This window comes from Henckelia pumila, chromosome 1 (genome assembly GCF_033568475.1).
Source record: "Henckelia pumila isolate YLH828 chromosome 1, ASM3356847v2, whole genome shotgun sequence".
NCBI lineage: Eukaryota > Viridiplantae > Streptophyta > Magnoliopsida > Lamiales > Gesneriaceae > Henckelia > Henckelia pumila.
Genome location: NC_133120.1, coordinates 100,319,565 through 100,334,645, shown reverse-complemented (window position 1 = coordinate 100,334,645; position 15,081 = coordinate 100,319,565). Strand labels below are relative to the sequence as shown.

At 33.2% G+C, this 15,081-nt stretch overlaps 1 non-coding gene across 1 annotated transcript; it reads right to left on the bottom strand.

Moving 5' to 3' along the window:
• Positions 1-11,243: 11,243 nt before the first annotated feature.
• LOC140876857 (small nucleolar RNA R71) lies at positions 11,244-11,354 on the bottom strand. The gene has a single exon (XR_012149089.1). It is a non-coding gene; the product is annotated as a small nucleolar RNA R71 (small nucleolar RNA).
• Between the last annotated feature and the right edge of the window lie 3,727 nt (positions 11,355-15,081).

Sequence of the window (15,081 nt, the reverse complement as noted above, 5' to 3'; positions counted from 1 at the left end):
AAATAATCAGATCAAAGTGTCAACGCTCTGAGTTATATATTCTACCAGATCGATCGAGTTCAAAGCCATCTATATTATACCAGATCGATCCAGTTCAAAACAAATTGTAGCTTATCAGATCAAAGTTCTCGAAGCACATTTTGTGACTTTCATATGTAACTCAAACAGATTTCAATCTGTATTGACTATTTAGAGAGTGTTAGGAGTTTCTCTCAAGGGTTGATTGGATTGGATTTGTACAAATTGTTGTATAGATCAAATTCTTCTAGTGACATCCTTCTGGAAACAGAAGAAGAGAGACGTAGAAGATTCAGCTCAGAACTTCCATAAACGATATCTTGCCTTACACTTTTACGTACTGCACTTATTTTATTTGATCTGCCTATAGCTTTCCAGTTCAATTCTTTGAGAAAGATATTTTTCGTCTGATTTGATCAGATCTTTCGAGCAGAATTTAGTTTTTAAGCTAGCAACACTTCTGTCTGTCTCAAGCAGATCGAAGTTGTTATTAAAATTTTAAAACGTGTATTAATCCCCTACACTGATTTCGATCCTAACAAGTTGTATCAGAGCGGTTCTTGCTTATCACTTTAACTGTTTTGTAGAAAGCTATGACATCTTTCAGTAAAATTTCTATGTTTTCAAAAAAAGATTATGATGATTGGAAAATTCGTATGCAAGAACACTTATTTACTCAGGATGATGATATGTGGTTCGTGGTTATAGATGGACCTATGAAGATCATAAAAACCAATACTGCCACTGCTATCACTGCTGATGCTCCTCAAATGATAGAAAAACCTCGAGTTGAATGGACTTCTGAGGATAAGAAGAAATCCAACCTTGATAATGTTGCCAGAGATATCTTATACAAGACTCTAAACAAAAATATGTTTAACAAGATCAAAAGTTGTACTACAGCGAAAGAAATATGGAAAAAGCTCACACAACTATGTGAGGAAAATGATCAAACAAAGGAAAATAAGCTCATGGTAGCCATCCAAAAGTTTGACAACATGAAAATGAAGACTGGAGAAACAATCAATGAGTTCGATGAAAGATTCAATAGCATTATGATTGAAATTAATGCACTTGGGAAAAGCTACAGCAACAAGGAAGTAGCTCTGAAAGTCATGAGAGCTCTACCTCTTGAATGGCATGTTAAAACTATAGCCATGAGAGAATCTAATGATTTTAGCAAGATCGAATTACATGATCTATTCGCTGATCTTAAGGCATATGAATTCGAATTGGGAGTTTGAATTTAAGAAGAGACATCCACATCGAAGTAACCAAGGCTCTGACTACAACAGATGAAATCCCATCAATCAAGAATGCAGAACAACTCAGTAGTGATGCAATGTCACTATTTGTTAAAAAGTTTGAAAGATTCATGAGGAAGAATCACAAGAATTTCCAAAGCACAAACAGATCGAGTTTTAGACGAAAAATCCAACCAAAGATGATCAAGCTTGCTACAACTGTGGTAAGAAAGGACATTGTATAGCTGACTGTACCAAACCAAATAAATATGACAAAAGAACATCACACAAGAAGATCTCCAGAGAAGAAAGAAATAAATTCAGAAGAAAGAAAGAACAGAAAGCACTGCTAGAAGATGAATGCAAAAATAAGTGGGAAGAATCAGATTCCACCTCATCTGACTCAGAAACATCATCAAGTGGAAGTGAAGATGATGCTGTCAAATGCCCGATGGCTGGAGATGACTCAAACATTCCAGATGATGGAAAAGTACTTGACTTTACTAGAAAAGATCTTATCAATGCATTAAATGATATGGTTTACGAATATCGAATACTGTCTCATAAGTTTGAGGAAGTCAAAACAGATGGAAAGAGTTAAACAGATAAGTCATATCCAAGTATCTCTAACGAGACTATTGAATCAGACAGTCTTAAGACTCATATAAATCTGTTAATGACTAAAAACAAAGATATGAGAAGTAAGCTTGAAGTTACTTTATATGAAATCAAAGCTTAACATATCTAGTAAACTCTTGGAACAAATTATCGATTTTGTTGGATAAACTGACTGGAATGCAAAAGCAAGCTGAAGATAAAACTGGCTTAGGCTATGGCATAAATGAAAGCAGTTCAGCTGGAGACAAAATCTATTCAATCACAATTCAAACAATCAAAGTAAAACTCATTACCAATCACGATCAACTCTTTATCGGTTCTACTTCTGAACAATATGAATTCAACAGCTCTCAAATCTATAAGGAGATGCATAATTCTCAATATCAATCCTTCAAACTCAATTCGATTCTAAATCAAATCAAACTTCCAAAACTCAACAATTATCAAACCGACGACATAACGGCTAATATACGGACAACCAAAAATCAACAAACATCATCATATCTATCTAATACAACTCATAACTTCATCAAATCATCAAATTTCATCAAGAACACGTCCAAATAAAAAATCCCAGAATTTGACAAATTCGAAATAACTTCAGAAATTCGTAACAAATTCAAACGCTGTTATTTTTCCGATCCGGCTTAGATATACTATGAAGACTATCTCAAAAACACATATACCCAATAAAAATAAGATTTCAACAACATTAAAAAATCGAAGTATAAGTGATCGGAATAAAACTTACGGCAAAACAAAGCCCTCGCAGCGGTGATCGCAAATATACTATTTATTCTAAAATCTACCGGACGGATAAAAAGAACCATATAATCCAAAAGCTTAGAAGGAGTCGACTATGGCTTATCCCTTTTCCTTTCTCACGTGAAGGTGATGATGATGAGGATAAGAAATGTATACAATATATCTACAGTTGACTAGTCATAAGCCAAATTGCCATTAAGTCCCTGAATTCTTCAAAAATCGCAACTTAGTCCCTGATCAAAGTTCAATTCCATCCTCAAATTTCATAATCTCGGAATATCAATATCAATCTCAATTAATCTCAAATTAAGATAATTTTGGGGTATTACAATTCTCCTCCTCTAAGAACTAATTTCTTCCTCGAAATCGCATACGATTCGTTCACATAAGATAAAAGACAGAACAAATACTGAAATAAGAACTCACATCAGTGAAATAACTATGGAAATCATTGTCTCATATCATCTTCTGTCTCCCAATTCGCTTCTTTGACTCTGTGTCAGCTCCACTGCACTTTCACTAATAGAATTGACTTGTTTCTGAGCTGCTTCTTTTTTCGATCAAGAATCTGTATCGGTCGTTCGAAGTAGCTCAACGTCTCGTCAAGTGTTGCCTCTTCTTGCTAAAGAACATAAGATGGATCTGGTTGATATTTCTGCAACATAAAGATATGAAAGACATCGTGAATACGAGAAAGAGACGAAGGAAGTGCAAGTCTATAGGCAAGATCGCCTATCTTCTCAAGAATCTCATAAGGTCCGAATAATCTCAGAGATAACTTCACTATCTTTCCAAATCAGACAGTGCCTCTGAAAGGAAAAATCTTCAGAAATAATCGGTCTCCCTGATTGAAATACAGAGGTCTACGCCTGATATTCACATACTTGGCCTGTTGGTCTTGAGCTGTCTTCATTCTCTTCCAAATGATCTTCACTTGTTCAGCCATATTTCGAATCATATATGGTCCCAAATCAGGTGACTCAGAAATCTCATCTCAATATAAAGGAGATCTGCATTTCTTTCCGTACAGAGCTTCAAAAAAATCCATACTTATAATCGTCTGATAGATGTTGTTGTAAGAAAACTCAACAAGAGGTAAATAATCTTGCCAACTAGTGCCAAAGTCTAGTACTACGGCTCGTAGCATATCTTCTAAAGTTTGAATTGTCTTCTCTACTTTCCGTCGGTCTGAGGATGGTATGTTGTACTCAGATGCAATCGAGTACCAAGTGTCTCTTGAAACTGTGCCAAAAGTGAGAAATAAACCTAGGGTCTCGGTCTGAAACGTTAGATTTAGGCACACCATGCAATCTAACAACATTTTTGACTAAATATCGACCATCTGATCATGTCTGCAAGTCATCTTGTACGGAATAAAGAAACAAGACTTCGTCAATCTGTCAATCACTACCCAAATAGCATCGCAACCTCGAACTGATCGTGGTAGTTTCATGATGAAATCCATCAAAATGTGATCCAATTTCCACTCTAGAACAAATAAACTGTGCAACAACCACCTGGTCTCTTTCTCTTCGCTTTCACTTGTTGACAGTTCAAACATCGGGACACAAACTTCGAAACATTTGTCTTCATATTTTTCCACCAGAAATGATTCTTCAAATCATTGTACATCTTTCGGCCACCTGTATGAATGCTGAATCTGCTGCAGTGTGCCTCTCGAAAAATATGTTGTCTCAAATCTAAAACATCTGGCACGACAATACGACTATTCACAAATAAAGCATCATCACTGAACTAAAATTCAAATTGGTGTCCAGATCTGACTTTCTCTATCGAACTCTGAATACTCGCATTGGATTTCTGTGCTTCTTTGATCTTCACGAGAAACTCTGATTCGGCTTGAATAGCAAAAACTTTGATAGATCTCCTATCTGATAAGAACCCAAATTTGGATCAGTTTAACTAACTTACCAGTTTTAGTGTTCGTAAAATTTTGTGTAGAGTTATGTTCTCAAGGTCGTGGCGTGTGATGTACTTTTGACACAAGATGTTGTTTTACCTTTTCCAAGTTGTTAAACTACATGTATCGCTTTTGAATAAGTCGTTGGTTATAATATTGGTTTTGATTTCCTCTCATAGGATTTGGTTAAGCCTTACTAATCAGATTATGACTTTAGGTTGTATCAACTTTAATCTCCTCTGGAACGAACTCAATACCAAACTTATTCTTGTTTGTTTTTTCAATGGCCTCCCAACTTTTTGGAATGGTTTATCATATATTTCTCCTTTTCCATACATGACTTTACAAAGTACATATATTTACCTTTGCACATGTTCAGTTTTGGGAGAGTACTCAGCTAACCAGTGCTAGAAATTTTACTAAACCCTAGACCACTCTTGTCTCATGTAGGTTTTTGTAAACTTTGCATCTTTGCCAGAATACTTGAATATTTTCTCCATGATCTTACTAAATCATTTAATATTTGATTTTCAACTGTAATATTCATGCAATTTATCTTAATTTGCTCATTCTCAGTCCTAAGCTGAGCAATCCCTGCTACAAGATTGATCTTATCAACTGATAGTTCCCAATTGGGCTCAGTCAGAGTGTCTTGCAGATTATTTTGCTGCTGAATATTCCATCAAACTCATTCATTATTTCTCCAAACTTCATTTTTATATTGCCGAACATTTGAATAGCCACCATAAGCTTGTATTCATTTGTTTGATCATTTTCCTCGCACAGTTGCGTGAGTTTTTTCCAAATCTCTTTTGTTGTAGTGAAACCTTTGATTTTGTTGAACATAATTTTGTCTAAGGTCTTGTAGAGAATGTCTCAGGCAACATTGTCCATATTAGATTTCTTTTTATCCTCTGTGGTCCATTCTGCTCGAAGTTTTTCAATCATTTGAGGAGCACCAGTAGAGATAGCAATAGCAGTGTTAGCTTTCATAATATTCATTCATCCATCAGTAATGAAGTACAACATGTCATCATCTTGAGCAGATAAATGTACCCGCATTCGAAATTTTCAATCGTCATAATATTCTTTTGAGAACATAGAAATTTTGTTAAATGATGTCATGGATTATAAGAGTAGTTCAAGTTTTAAGCAATAACTCACTCTGATACCACTTGTTATGATCGAAATACATGTGTAGCGGTGGGTGAATACACACTTAGAAAATTATTCAAAAACTTCGATCTGCTAAAGACATATTAAAGTTTCTTTGCTTAAAAAATGATTTTGTTCTAAAGATCTGATAAGATCAGACGGAAAAATATTCCTCAAAGAATTGAACTTGAAAACTTAAGGCAGATTAACTGAAATTAAAATGCAGTAAGTAAAAAGTTCAAGGATTTTTATGGATATTCGGAGCTCAATCTCCTACGTCATCCCTTATTTCGTTTCCAGAAGAATTTCAGTAGAAGAATTTGATTTATGCAACTCTTGTACAAATCCGATCCAATCAACTATTGAAAAAAATGTTGGAAAACGGTGTTCAGATCAATTAGAATTGACACCCGGTGCAGCGAAAGTTTAAAAATTTATTTTTATTAATATGGAACGATTTCATATCTGGGTATCAAAACTTTTACGATTAAATTCATACAAGTAAAACAAATAATCACAATTAATGTTTTACCTTAAATCTCGAAACGAGATAATGGACTCCAACAGAATTTAATCTGCTCTTCTTGTAAATCCCGGGAACTGATGGCGTCACGATCAATCACCGAAATAAGGTCCACGAACAGAAAACAGAAACCCTCTGATTGACTGCACTAGAAATCAATCAGAAGTTTTGCGTAGAGAATAAACAGATATGATCTGTTAATTCAGAATTGTAATTTTTCACAAAAATCACAATCCGAATTTTCTCAAAAAGGAGCAAGGATTTTCGAAAAACCCTTAGAAAATAATATGCAGTGTTCGAAAATTAAGACTGAATCACACACAATTTTCGAACCCACTACATGTATTTATAGATAATTTCTAGACTAGGTTAAGTTATAATTGTGTTAGGACTCTAACTCCTTAAAGCCCACAATCCATAACTTAAGCCCAACAAGCCAAGCCCGTTGTTCTAAAAATTAATATAAATTCATCGTGACTCCGATTGATAAACTGATTTCACCAATGTGCACAGAAAACCATTTCTGCATCTTTTAGAGTCAAGATAATTTTTCTGAATCCGAATTCAGTGATTTCCAAAAATGCCCATCCCTATGTCATTTTAGGAAATCTCACTCCCTTTAGTTAAGAAGTCCAACTTTTCTTTCATTAAATTTAACTCTTTAAATTTAACTATCTCTACGGGGTTTTAGTAATCCATTACTTGTGTAACCCTCAATGGTTCAGGAATACAGCTAGCCGTGAGCTCACAACTCCTTGTGACTCAGAACAACAATTTCCGACTTACCCATCGAATCATGGTAAGAGCGCTTAGCAACATCGCCCCATGATTCCATAGGTATTACTGATAGTGCCTGCAAGAACCAGTATATTTTGGTTAGCGTACAGTACGGTCCCTTCATCCATATATCCCGATCGAATCAACAACCATTGGTATATCGAGAGTCGTTCGAGATTCGATAACTATGCATTACATCTTGGAGATCAAATAGTGACATCATGTGTTACTAGGATAACCAATTAACCTAAAACACATCATGTACTCTGGCCAGAGATTCGTCACACTAATATCTCCTCAGATCGCATAGGATATCCACACTCACAAGTATGTGGTGAATCCTTGACAACAAAGCATCGACTCCTATATGTGTCGTAACTGTACCAAATCCCGACACCTGATGACCCCAATAGAGTCGGTAAACGAGTCAAAGTACAGTACTAGCATATAGAGTCTCAATGATGTTTCAAGTAATAAGGACTAATGGTGTACAACCAAAACCGCGGACTTTATCCACTCGATAAGTGATAACCACTTGGAAAGTCCGAATAGGGTAGTTCGATCATTCATCATATGAATATCCATTTGCATGCTTTGAACATCTCTATGTTCCATACCAATGAAACGTGGTACTCGGCATCGCAAATGCTAGTCTCAATCTCGAGCGATCCTTATCCTTATTTGCGGACGGCTCAATTGACTAGGAACAGTTTAGAATATACAGTGACTATAAGATGTGTTTCATGATAGACATCCCCATGTGCTACCACATCGTACATACACTATAGTATATTCAAGGTCTTTATCAAAACAACAATATTATATCATAATATAACAATATGAAGAAAGATAAAGTCAATACCATTATAAACGTGTAAATTATATTAAACAAAAGATTGTTTTACATAGAGTCATAAAAGCCCTTAGCCACAAGTTGGCTAACCAGGCACCCACTCTTTCAATCTCCCACTTGCCCTAAAGCCAACTAGTCATACTACGTAATCCCATTGCTTCGCGATGTTTGTCAAACAATGGTCCTGGCAAGGGCTTAGTAAGCGTATCAACGATATTGTCTGTAGAGGCCACTCTCTCGACACTGATGTCTCCTCTTTCCACAATCTCCCGGATGATGTGGTATTTCCTCAGTACGTGTTTGGACTTCTGATGAGACCTTGGCTCCTTTTCCTGAGCAATGGCACCCGTGTTGTCACAGTACACCGGGACTGGACCAACAGCTTCAGGAATTACACCCAACTCTTGGATGAATTTCCTTATCCAAACCGCCTCTTTAGCAGCAGCTGATGCTGCAATGTATTCTGCCTCAGTGGTGGAATCCGCTGTGGTGTCTTGCTTGGAACTCTTCCAAGAGACAGCACTGCCATTGAGCACGAATACAAATCCAGAGGTTGATTTCGAGTCATCCACGTCACATTGGAAGCTAGAGTCGGTGTAGCCTTCCAACTTCAATTCTCTTCCTCCATAAAACATGAACACATTCTTAGTCCTTCGCAAGTACTTAAGAATATCCTTCACGGCTTTCCAATGCATTTGACCGGGATTGGCTTGATATCTGCTCGTGACGCTCAGAGCATAAGCCACATCCGGTCTGGTAGATATCATCCCATACATGATACTACCAATGGCTGACGCATATGGTATGTGTGTCATCTTCTCTATCTCTTCGTCAGTCTTGAGACACATAGACTTGGATAAAGAAACTCCATGACACATAGGTAGATGTCCTCTCTTGGACCCATCCATTGAAAACCTTTTCAATATGGTTTCGATGTAGGTTGATTGAGTAAGTCCTATCATTCTCTTAGATCTATCTCTATAGATCTGTATCCCAAGAATATAGGAGGCCTCTGATGAAACTTAAAATTTGTAATTATTTATATGTTAAAAAGTGTGTTTTAAAATTTAAGTTTAATTAAAATTATGAAGTTATATTATTTTAGTGTTATGTGTTTATATTTAAATGTTTTACTAAAATGTTGTATTTTACGGTTTGCGCAGGTTTGGTAAAAATAAAATTACTCAAGCTACAGAGGTCATAATGGAGTAACCTCAAAACCTGTAAAATCACAAAAGAGGCATCTTCAACTTTGTAGAAGACAAGAAATTCCAAAAACTTCATTAAGATGATCAAAATAATCAAACATCAAAATGGAGATAGATTTACTTTTACTATGACCAGCTTGGAGTAAAAATATCATAAGTATTTCATATTTTATCCAAAAGGGGTGAATGAGTTGTCCAAACACATCTACACAAAATATCCTACGTGTTCTATGTTGAAAAGAAAGGCTGAATCGGTGGTCTAAGGCATCAAACATACCAATTAAAGTTGGGTCATGGTATTGACATTCAAGGAGACAAGCACCCACCAACTTTACTATTTCATATTTAATGAGCCTTGGACTCTTGCTCTCATTTGGCCTATAAATAGATGTGTTTTATAAGCTTTGTAGTGTGCAAGAGTGTAGAGAATTCTTCATTTGTAAAATAAATATTGTGTGTGTGAGAATAAAAGTTTGAGTGTGCAAGTTTCTCAAGTTCAAGTATGAAATTTCTTTTATCTTTATTCTTGAGTTTCATGTTCATGGAAAGCTAAATCTTTTTATGTCAAGGTGAAAAGGTTTCATTGTTGGTCAAGTAAGATTGTCTATATTTTGTATATTCTTTTCTTTTCTATTTTTATTTTTACTAATTGATCTTTATTTGTAGGTATAATTTTGGATGATTTGTTGTTATCTATTTACATCAAATGCTTGGTACCTTGAATGTGGTTACCTTGATTTGTTGTCAAATATGATACAATAATTACTACAATAATTATATACTATAAATATATGTATCTATTTATAATAAAGTCATATATATTATTTAGACGATAGCGTGACACTGTCGGTTGTTCTAAATAATATATTGTGATTTGAACTAACATTTACTTTATCGCATCTAACTTTTACTTTATCGCAACTAACATTTACTTTTCCGCAACTAACATTTACTTTCTCGCATCTAACTTTTACTTTTCCGCAACTAACATTTACTTTATTGCATCTAACATAAAGTCATATATTTTATTTAGACGATAGCGTGGCTCTGCCGGTTGTTCTAAATAAAATATTGTGATTTGATCTAACATTTACTTTTATGTCAATTTATATTTATGCATTTATATATATTATGGGTACCATGTATTAAATATCGGTGGATATTAATATAGTGGGAACTATATTATATGATATACTTGTTTAAATATTTAATTGTTCTTTTTATGTTTATATTTATTCATCTATATATATATTATGGGTACCATGTATTAAATATCGGTTAATCTGATATTAATATAGTGGGAACTATATTATATGATATACTTGTTTAAATATTTCATTGTTCTTTTATGTTTATTTTTATTTTAGTTTCTTTTATTTATTTTTATTTAGCAATCTTAATTAAACCAACAATGAACCTTTGAAACCTTGACAATTTTATAATTTGTGTATTTGAAGTTTTATAATAATATTTTCATCTATAATATATTATTGCTAAAATTAAACTTACAACATCCTCTCCGTGGATCGATCTCGTACTCACGAGTATATTACTTGCAGACAACCTACACTTGGGTGAATTACAATTTAAGTTGTAGCAAGTTTTTGGCGCCGTTGCCGGGGAGGTATAAATTAAGTTTAATTTTGTTATTATGTAAATAGTATGTTGTTTTTTATTGTATGATTGTTTGGAGTCGTAAACAAAGTGGTAGACTTGTTCGAGTAACTGAAAATATTTTAAACATGGACGATAATTCTAATAATCAAGATGATAATAATAATAATAATCATCATCAAGAACATGAACAACCAAGAACACTTAGGCACCATATGAATCCAATAAGAACTAGTACACCATCTTGTTTAGTTTTTCCTCCTGATGCATCTAATTTCAATTTTAAGCCACAAGTCATTCAACTTTTACCAAATTTTCATGGCTTAGATTCTGAAAATCCATATTTGCATTTAAGAGAATTTGAGGAGGTTTGCAACACTTATAATGATCAAAATTGTAGCATGGATACTGTTCGATTAAAGCTTTTCCCTTTTTCCTTAAAAGATAAAGCTAAAACATGGTTGCAAAATTTGAGATCAAGTTCAATAAGATCATGGGAAGAAATGCAACAACAATTTCTAAAAAAGTTTTTTCCTTCCCATAGAACAAACTCTTTTAAAAGACAAATTACAACTTTTTCTCAAAAACAAGGGGAAACATTTTATCAATGTTGGGATAGATATAAAGAGTTACTTAATACATGCCCACATCATGGTTTTGAAATATGGAGAATAGTTTCTCACTTTTATGAAGGTTTAATACCTAAAGATAGGCAAATGATAGAATTCATGTGTAATGGAACTTTTGAAGATAAAAACCCAAATGAAGCTATGGAATATTTGGAGTCATTAGCAGAAAATGCTCAAAATTGGGATAATATAGGCTCAATTGAACCACCAAGTAAAACCAATAATTCAACAAATGGGGGTGGTATTTATCATCTTAAAGATGATGTAGATGTTCAAGCTAAACTTGCATCTTTAGCAAGAAAAATCGAGTCATTAGAAATGAAAAAGAGTGATCAATTAAAAAGTGTTCAAGAAATTGTTTGTCATATATGTGACACACATGATCATCTTACAAAAAATTGTCCTACTTTGCCTTCATTTAAAGAATGTCTCCATGAACAAGCCAATTATGTTAACAATTTTAAAAAACCAACATTAGATCCTTTTTCACAAACATACAATCCTGGTTGGAGAAATCATCCCAATTTTAGTTGGAGGAACGATAATAATGCACAACCTTCACAACAACCTTTTCAAAATAACCAAAATCATCAAGGTTATGCTCCTTATATCCCACCTCCAAGAAAAAATTTTGAAGATGAAATTCATGCATACATTCAAAAGCAAGAGTCTATCAATATTCAAAACATTCAATCTATGAATGATTTGAAAGAAACTCTTGCAAAATTTGCATCTGCACTTAATATTCATGAAAAAGGAAAATTTCCATCTCAACCACAACCTAATCCTAAAAATCAAAATCAAGAAAAATTTGATCAAGTAAAATCTGTTATTACTCTTAGAAGTGGTAAAATAGTTAATGATCCATATAGTGATGAAAACAAAGATCAGTCAAACTCAAAGAGTAAGGATGAAAATCTTGATACTTTCGAGAAAGATGATACTTTGAGTCCTAAGATTAAGAAAGTTGATGATAAATTATCTGAAATAATATGTGAGTCAAATAAGCATGTTCCTTTCCCTCATGCATTAGTTAATAATAAAAAACAAAAAAATGATTCTGATATTTATGAAGTTTTTAAACAAGTAAAAATAAATATTCCATTATTAGATGCTATTAAACAAGTGCCTTCTTATGCAAAGTTTTTAAAAGATTTATGTACTGTAAAAAGACAATTGCATGTAAAGAAGAAAGCATTCTTAACGGAGCAAGTAAGTTCTATTATTCAAAATAATTCTACTTTGAAATATAAAGATCCCGGTTGTCCAACAATTTCATGTATTATTGGAAAAAATAAAATTAAAAAAGCTTTGTTAGATTTGGGAGCAAGTGTGAATTTAATTCCTTATTCAGTTTATGAAAAGCTTAAGTTGGGAGATTTAAAACCTACATCTGTTACTCTTTTACTAGCCGATAGGTCAATCAAAATACCTAGAGGTATCGTAGAAGATGTGTTAGTTCAAGTCGATAAATTCATATATCCTGTGGATTTTATTGTCTTGGATACACAACCAATAGAAGTACATAACGAAATTCCAGTAATATTGGGACGTCCATTTCTAGCAACTTCAAATGCTTTAATTAATTGTCGAAATGGAATAATGAAATTGTCTTTTGGAAATATGACTTTAGAACTTAATGTGTTCAATTTATGTAAACAACCAAGTATTAATGAAGATGAAGATGATAATGCAATAGAAACAATTGTGGAAGAAAATATACACCAAGAAAACTTAAATCAACAATCTGAAGTTTGTTTAGTAGAAAGTTTTGATTCAAAAAATGTTTTTAAATCAAAGTTATTTGAAGAAATTAATGAACTTGAAGAAGTAAAAGAAAATGATCATCCAAAACTTGAATTAAAACCCTTGCCAATAGAACTAAAATATGCTTTTCTTGGTGAAAATCAAACATATCCTATTGTAATATCTTCTACCCTCTTACCAAAACAAGAAGAAGATTTAATAACACTACTTAAAAAACACAAAAATGCAATTGGATGGACTTTGCAAGATATAAAAGGTATAAATCCTTTAATCTGCACACATAGAATTCATTTGGAAGAAAATGCTAAAACATATCAACAACCACAAAGAAGATTAAATCCACACATGAAAGAAGTTGTTAAAAATGAAGTTTTAAAACTATTAGATGCCGGAATTATTTATCCAATCTCGGATAGTAAATGGGTAAGTCCAACACAAGTAGTACCAAAAAAATCAGGCATCACTGTTATAAAAAATGAAAAGGGAGAATTATTACAAGCTAGGATTCCATCTAGTTGGCGTATGTGCATTGATTATAGAAAATTAAATGATGCAACTAGAAAAGATCACTTTCCGTTACCATTTTTAGATCAAATTTTAGAGAAAGTGGCAGGTAATCCTTATTATTGTTTTCTTGATGGGTATTCGGGGTATTATCAAATACCAATATCATTAGAAGATCAAGAAAAAACTACTTTCACTTGTCCGTTCGGAACTTTTTCTTTTAAAAGAATGCCATTTGGTTTATGTAATGCCCCGGCTACTTTTCAAAGATGCATGCTAAGTATTTTTAGTGACATGATTGAAGAATTTGTGGAAGTTTTTATGGATGATATAACTGTTTTTGGAAACTCATTTGAAAACTGTCTTAAAAATTTGGAAGAAGTTTTAAAAAGATGTGAAGAAAAAAATCTTGTTTTAAATTGGGAAAAATGTCACTACATGGTTAAATCCGGAATTGTGTTAGGGCATGTCATATCTGAAAAAGGAATTGAAGTTGATAAAGCTAAGGTTGATGTTATTGCTAATCTACCATCACCAAACACGATCAAAGAAATTCGATCATTTTTGGGTCATGCGGGATTTTATAGAAGATTTATAAAAAATTTTAGCATAATATCGAAACCAATTTCAAATCTTTTAACAAAAGATGCACAATTTGAATGGACTCAAGAATGTGAAACTGCTTTTAAAAAAATAATTAATCTTTTAACTACATCACCTATTTTACAACCTCCTGATTGGTCTTTACCATTTGAATTAATGTGTGATGCAAGTGATTATGCTGTAGGAGCCGTGTTAGGACAAAGAAAAGAAGGTAAACCTTATGTGATCTATTATGCAAGTAGAACCTTAAATAGTGCTCAAATCAATTATTCAACAACTGAAAAAGAATTACTTTCAGTAGTGTTTGCATTAGATAAATTTCGATCCTATTTAATTGGTTCTACTACTATTGTTTACACTGATCATTCTGCCATAAAATATTTATCAAATAAACAAGATGCTAAGCCGAGATTAATAAGATGGATTTTGTTGTTACAAGAATTTGATCTTGTAATAAAAGATAAAAAAGGAAAAGAAAATGTAGTAGCCGATCATTTATCAAGAATAATTTCTAAATCATCTCAAAATGAAATACCAATAAATGAAAATTTTCCGGATGATCAACTATTTTATGCTACTACTATGCCTTGGTTTGCTAATATTGTAAATTTTCTTGTGACAAATAAAATGCCTTCTCATTGGAGTTCACAAGATAAAAATAAATTCTTGAAAGAGGTCAAAAAATTTTATTGGGATGATCCTTATTTGTTTAAGTATTGTCCTGATCAAATTTTTCGACGATGCATACCCGACAATGAGGTAAGTAGTGTCATTAAATTTTGTCATTCTGAGGCATGTGGAGGTCATTTTTCGTCAAAGAAAACAGCTGCAAAAATCTTTCAATGTGGATTTTATTGGCCTTCTTTATTCAAAGATACACAT